This window comes from Hakea prostrata, chromosome 3 (assembly GCF_041222555.1).
Source record: "Hakea prostrata isolate BN-2017 chromosome 3, UWA_Hpros_2, whole genome shotgun sequence".
NCBI lineage: Eukaryota > Viridiplantae > Streptophyta > Magnoliopsida > Proteales > Proteaceae > Hakea > Hakea prostrata.
Window position 1 is genome coordinate 54993440 of NC_142602.1, and position 6591 is coordinate 55000030.

Here is a 6591-nt window from a genome sequence, read left to right on the forward strand (position 1 = left end):
AATATACAAGGATTTTTATTTGGCCCAAATCTGTTATATAAAAGTTGGGTACTTTTAAGACATATATTTTACACTGGGTTGACCCTTTTAAAAGTCTAATATCTCATTTTTATTAACATAAAAGGTCAATTTTAACGAGTAAAATTCTTTGCCATGGGCTTTGCCCAGTGTGGTTTACTGGGCCAAATCTATTTGTACTAATGAATTTATTTGAGTCTTAAGACCTTCAAATTTTGTTGGGCCAAGCTATATTAAGGCTTGGCCGTAGCTTGAGCTTTGATTAATGCTACAATAGGGATGGGTTTGGTTTGGTTGGGCTTTACAAAATCCAATATCAGCCATAAATGTTCTTAACTAAGTCTTGTTTTGGCCTAACTATTACTCAGGGCCTACAAATTTTATCATTTACCCTGAACCTTGATGGGTGAAGTCAAGTCCAACCCTGGTCGATTATTCCTAATTGGGCCAGTTAAGTATGGGTTGACTAGCACGGCTTAGCATGAAGTGACATTGACTCAAGGTTAAAATGTAATAGCCCAGGCCCTACCGTGCTAATTTGAGCCTAGCTTAGTCTTGGTCAAGCCTAGCCGAACATATTGGTCCAAAACGTTGGCCATACCATGGCATGTTTAGTATTCAGTCTAGTCTAGTCTCGGGCCAAGTTGAGCCATGTTGGTCTTGGGACTACAATTGGGCAATTGTAATGGGATATGATCAGTGTACATTATGGCAGCAAACTTAGGCGACACGAAATGGCCACCCGAATTTTTCGGTGATATATTTTGAAAATTTCAATATTTAGCTGAATTTCGTTCCATTCTTCAACAATTTTTCATTCGATTTTTGCCATTTTAATCCTATTTTGCTCAAACTTCACAGAAATTCTAAGGCCCAAAGTGACGTAGGACCTCTACAGGCTCTAGGGGCATTGTTGCCACACCCACATGTCTGTCGGCAACAGAATGTGAAGCATGAGCCATGCTCAACACAATTGCATAATTTTTTTTTTGGGTACAAAGGGGTTTTATTAAGCCGGGGGATGGGAATATTAATATGCCTTAGCAAGAGTCGAACCCACAACCTCTTCACCAAGAGGTGTTGGTTTCACTAGAACAGCTCTCCGTTGGCCACAATTGCATAATTAATTGTAGACCTTGATACTTCTCTTCACTAGTTGTGTACTTGTGTTCTCTTTGCATGTTTACATTAGTTTATTTGAGTTTTTCAAACTTTCAGTTGCGCCTGCATACAACCGGGTATATACCAATAAGGAATATTAATTATGTGATGTTTTAGGCCAAAATAGCACTCTCAGTGTGTTTATTGGCTTCAAATTAGGCTACACAACAAAATTCAGGAAAAAATGATCCCAAATACTCCTTGAAACTAGGGTCAAATTTTCACCGACACCCTCTCCAAAGTTACCCTAAATGTCGTGACATGTCGCCGTGTCGGTGGTGTCGTCTACCACGGACATGGCAACATGAGGCAACATTTTGAAACTTGGGTATAATTGAACTAAAGTGGGCATAATTAAGCCTACTAACCCAAAAAATTCTACAAAGGAAACAAGCCCACGCCATAAGGTTGGAAAGATGATTTAGATACCCCATTAGGGTTTAGGGGTCCTCGACTGAACTTAGCAAAAGTTAGACCTTCCATCTTGTTTCTTTAATGATAAAATTATACTTCTAACATGGATACAGAGCCCAACCAAGCGAGGAAACAACCCCATAGGGTTTTAATTACCCCCACTTTTAGGATTGAAACCGAGGAACAATCACACAACAAAAAAATAAAAACATAGAACACAAAAGATTTTATGTGGATATCCTCAAGGGGAAGAAAACCCACGGCCACCAAACAATCGACTAGTTTCAACAAAACTGGAAAACCAATTATAGAGGAGGAGAGCTACATCTTTAAACCAAAAAACCCTAAATTGAAATATAATCAACTTTGTCCATATCTCATGGTAATCTGGGCTATTGGATGAACGATTTCCATGTGAATTAGATGCACAAAAATAATTTTTGGCGCAAAATGAGCGAAGGCCAAGTTTACACAAAATCTGACCCACATACATAACATAATGACCATGTTCTTGTTTTTAGTGTTGGGACAAATGTCTTCATGGATAATAGCCATTATAGAGATACCTTCATGTCACAGACACACGAAAATTGTTGAAACGCCTTAATAAAGGGCACCAAAGAATAGAAATCAAGTAGGAATTGGTTTTGGTAGGATGATGTGGCCCGTCAAACTTGAATCTCCCTTTTGAGTCCATGATCCACTTTCTCTTTTTTGAAAACCTTAAATTGAAACAAGGTCTTAGATTGATTTATTCACACTTATAATATTAAAATTTTGGCATAATCATCGTTAGCTTGATTGAAGCCAATCATTTAGATTTCGACCTTTAAATGTTGAAAAACTTGTTGAGGAATCTCCACGAACACTTGAATGGATGTTGTAATCATAATACTTCGTCAGAGTTGAAACATACCAGAGGTACTTTCTTTAAGGTATTTAGACACCCCGATTTGTGCAATGTGGGTTCCAAATGTGTCTTCACCCCAAGATCAGTAAGCCCAAACTGTAAAATCCAGCCCTAACCTTAACCATATACAGTTTTCAAAATCTAAAACATAAAACCCAACCTTGCTTGCTCAGACCTCATTTCGTTTTATACCCAGGGTTTGCTCGAAGCTTTGACGGAGAAGAAGAAGTGGCTTGAAGTAGCAGCTTTGCTCGCAGGTCATTCGTGTTACACCCAGCTTTTGATCGAAGGTCTGACGGAGAAGAAGAAGAAGAAGCCCTATTTTGGGTTCTTGTTCTAGCATTTGGAGCTTTCATGGAGAAATTCGTACCAACTCCTCCACCAACTGCTTCTACTGAACTCCAAGGCTTTACTTTCACCATCAAAGGCATGTCAACTCTTTTCTCCCTTCGTTTACTTCTTTTGACTTCTTTCATTTTTCTTTAACTTGTCTGTTTATTTGCAATTTCTGAACTGGTCTTGAAATTTTGGGTTTGTGGGAACAGATTTGATGTTGAAGGGTATGTGACTGGATTTGGTCATCCGGATTGGGCCAAAACCCACTCGGCTGCTGTATCAACTGCTCCCGTTGTTATAGTTCTCCTGAATGCTGGTGCCACATCTGTTGGTAAAACCGTCCAAGATGAATTGGCCTACAGGTATGTTCCATTTTTTTTTATATGAACAATTTCTGGGATGAAGAGCTGTTCACGTTTTGTTTAATATTTTGCCTTTTTTTTTTTTTTTTTAAGTTCTTGAGTTTTTGATTGCAGTCTCAATTGGGGAAAACATACACTACGGACCCACCTATTAATCCTTCTTTCCCAGATCAGATTCCTGGAGGATCTTCAAGTGAAAATCTATCCAACGGTTACTATGTTTGTTTCGTCACAGTTGCTTCTTACATATAATGAGAAATAAAAAGTGTTAGGGATAATGGATACACCACTCTCACACCCAAAAAGTATTACCCTTTGCTTCCGTGTCTACTAGGTTATCCCTAATCCCAATGTAATTACAATTTTACCCCAGTATTAATAATTGACCCAAACCCTGTTTCAATTACAAATACAACCAAAACCATAATTACATGGACCCACATAATACAAGACACCCAAACCCAACAATCTCCACCTTGGCTTGAATTTTGCAAACCACCTTGAAGAAAACCGTTGATGATGTCTCTCTGCAATCACCTGTCTCTGTGTATCCACCACACCTTACCGCATGGCCCACATCCCCTCTAGGGATGCTTTTGTTACCGCCATCACTAACCAACATGGCGCACACCCCCACCTGGGATGTCCCGTACAGCTCATCGTCGTTATACACGCATGACCCACTTCCCTTCCAGGAATGCTTTTGTTACCGCCATCACTAAACCAGCATGGCACACACCCCCACCTGGGGTGTCCCGTACAACTCATCATTGCTATACGACGTGATGTGGCTCCATCTCTCCTTTTGTCACAGTCGGCTCCGAGAGATCACTGCCACTCACCAAATCCAAAGCAAAAGTCACTCGCTTCTTTCCATATTTGCCATTGTTTTGCGCCTAAACAACTTGCAAATTCTGTCTACCTGTACCCCTTGCCAAAGTGTCAACTAGAGCTCCACCTGTTTCAACACTACCTGCAAACCTGTACAATTTATCTGATCTGTGGCTTTCGTACCCATCAATCAATTAAAAGAACCTCACCATTGATTTCCATACGAACTCACAAAATCAATACCAATGGAGCGAAATTTCCTCGATCCGTCACTTCCACTGAGTTTGGAACGTCCAAAAATTTTAGGAACGCTTAACTCCATACAAAACCCTTCACACAAAAATCTGTGGAAATAATCTATACGATACGATCCGATAATACCAAAAAAAAAAAAAAAAAATCCCTTTTCTTTTTTTTCCTTTTTTTTTTTCACCGAATTTTTGTTTCTTTCCTCCGTTTCAGCTTTTCACGTTCCACCTCTCAGCTGTTTTCAACTTTTTTTTTTCTTTTCAAAACGAATGTAACCATTACATTCAAACCAAAGTTAAAAAATAAAATAAAATAATAATAAATAAAAAAATAATAATAATAAAAACCCCACGGACAGTCTGGTGATCTAAAACCGGAACACTTAAATTTTTATTTTTTTCTTTTACAACGATCTTAAACAGGATCGCCTTCCCCTTCTTTTTTTTTCTTCCAATCATTGAGCCAATCCGCTCAAATCATAAGAAATAAAAAGATAAAAAAAAAACTTCACGATTCTAGATCTAGAATCGTACCTTCGATCAATCCATCGAAGCCTTCTCCGTTTTTCTGGCGGCACCTATCCTCTAATTTTTTGATCTTCGCACATCTCCGGCGACGATCCATCGAACCTTGCTCTGATACCACTTGTTAGGGATAATGGATACACAACCACGAACGGAGAAAAACACAAAGCACACAAGGGGATTTAACGTGGTTCGACAAAACCCTGCCTACGTCCACTAGAGAGTTTCACTATTTCCAGGAAACCTAACACCAGTCTCACAGCCACAAAGTATTACCCTTTGCTTCCGTGTCTACTAGGTTATCCTACAGAGACTATTTATAGGGAAACCTAAAACCCTAATCCCAATGTAATTACAATTTTACCCCAATAATTAGTAATTGACCCAAACTCTGTTTCAATTACAAATACAACCAAAACCATAATTACATGGACCCACATAATACAAGACACCCAAACCTAACAAAATGTGCTTATCTAACATCTTTCGACTATAATTTTGGTTTTCTGAAGCAAGCTAAAGGCACTAGAGACAACTTCTGAGTGAGTTATCAAACGAGTTCATGGAAGTCAAGTGAAACAAGTAATAAGAAGGTTATGACAATTATTTTCCATTTAATCAAATAACGTAAAACTTTTACAAAGCTTAAAGCTTTAGAGCACTGAAAACATTTCGAAAAACTAGTTTTATCAAATGCTTTTAAATTTTTTCTTTCTATAGAAATATGAAAACTGTTACTGATGGTTCTGAAACAGAAACACTCATTGAGAGTTATCTTTGTTTTCTTTATTTATTTATTTTTTTTTGTTTTTTTTGGGGGGGTTTTTTTTTTTGTTTTTTTTTTTGTTTTTTTTTTTTTTTTTTTTTGTGTTTTTGTTTTTTTTGTATTTTTTTTTTTTTTTTTTTTCTTCTCTTTTTTCTTTGTTTCAAGCAAAAGCAAAAAACGTGAACGGTGGGGGGGGATTGGATTGATGATAAAATAGAATCCTGGGTCGCGAACGGTGATTCGATTGATGATGTAGAAAGAGAATTCTTGGTTCAGTTCTCCACCTTAACGACAGAAAAAAGGATGGATCAAATTCTATTGAGTCTGACTCATAGTGATAATTTATCAAAGAATGACTCTGGTTATCAAATGATTGAACAACCGGGATCCATTTACTTACGATACTTAGTTGACATTCATAAAAAGTATCTAATGAATTATGAGTTTAATAGATCCTGTTTAGCAGAAAGACGGATATTCCTTGCTCATTATCAGACAATCACTTATTCACAAACCTCGTGTGGGGCTAATAGTTTTCATTTCCCATCTCATGGAAAACCCTTTTCGCTCCGCTTAGCCCTATCCCCCTCTAGGGGTATTTTAATGATAGGTTCTATAGGAACTGGACGATCCTATTTGGTCAAATACCTAGCGACAAACTCCTATGTTCCTTTCATTACGGTATTTACGAACAAGTTCCTGGATGACAAGCCTAAAGGTTCTTTTATTGATGATATCGATATTGATGATAGTGACGATATTGATGATAGTGACGATATCGATGATGACCTTGATACGGAGCTGCTAACTATGACGAATGCGCTAACTATGACGAATGCGCTAACTATGTATATGACGCCGAAAATAGACCGATTTGATATCACCCTTCAATTCGAATTAGCAAAAGCAATGTCTCCTTGCATAATATGGATTCCAAACATTCATGATCTGTATGTGAATGAGTCGAATTACTTATCCCTCGGTCTATTAGTGAACTATCTCTCCAGGGATTGTGAAAGA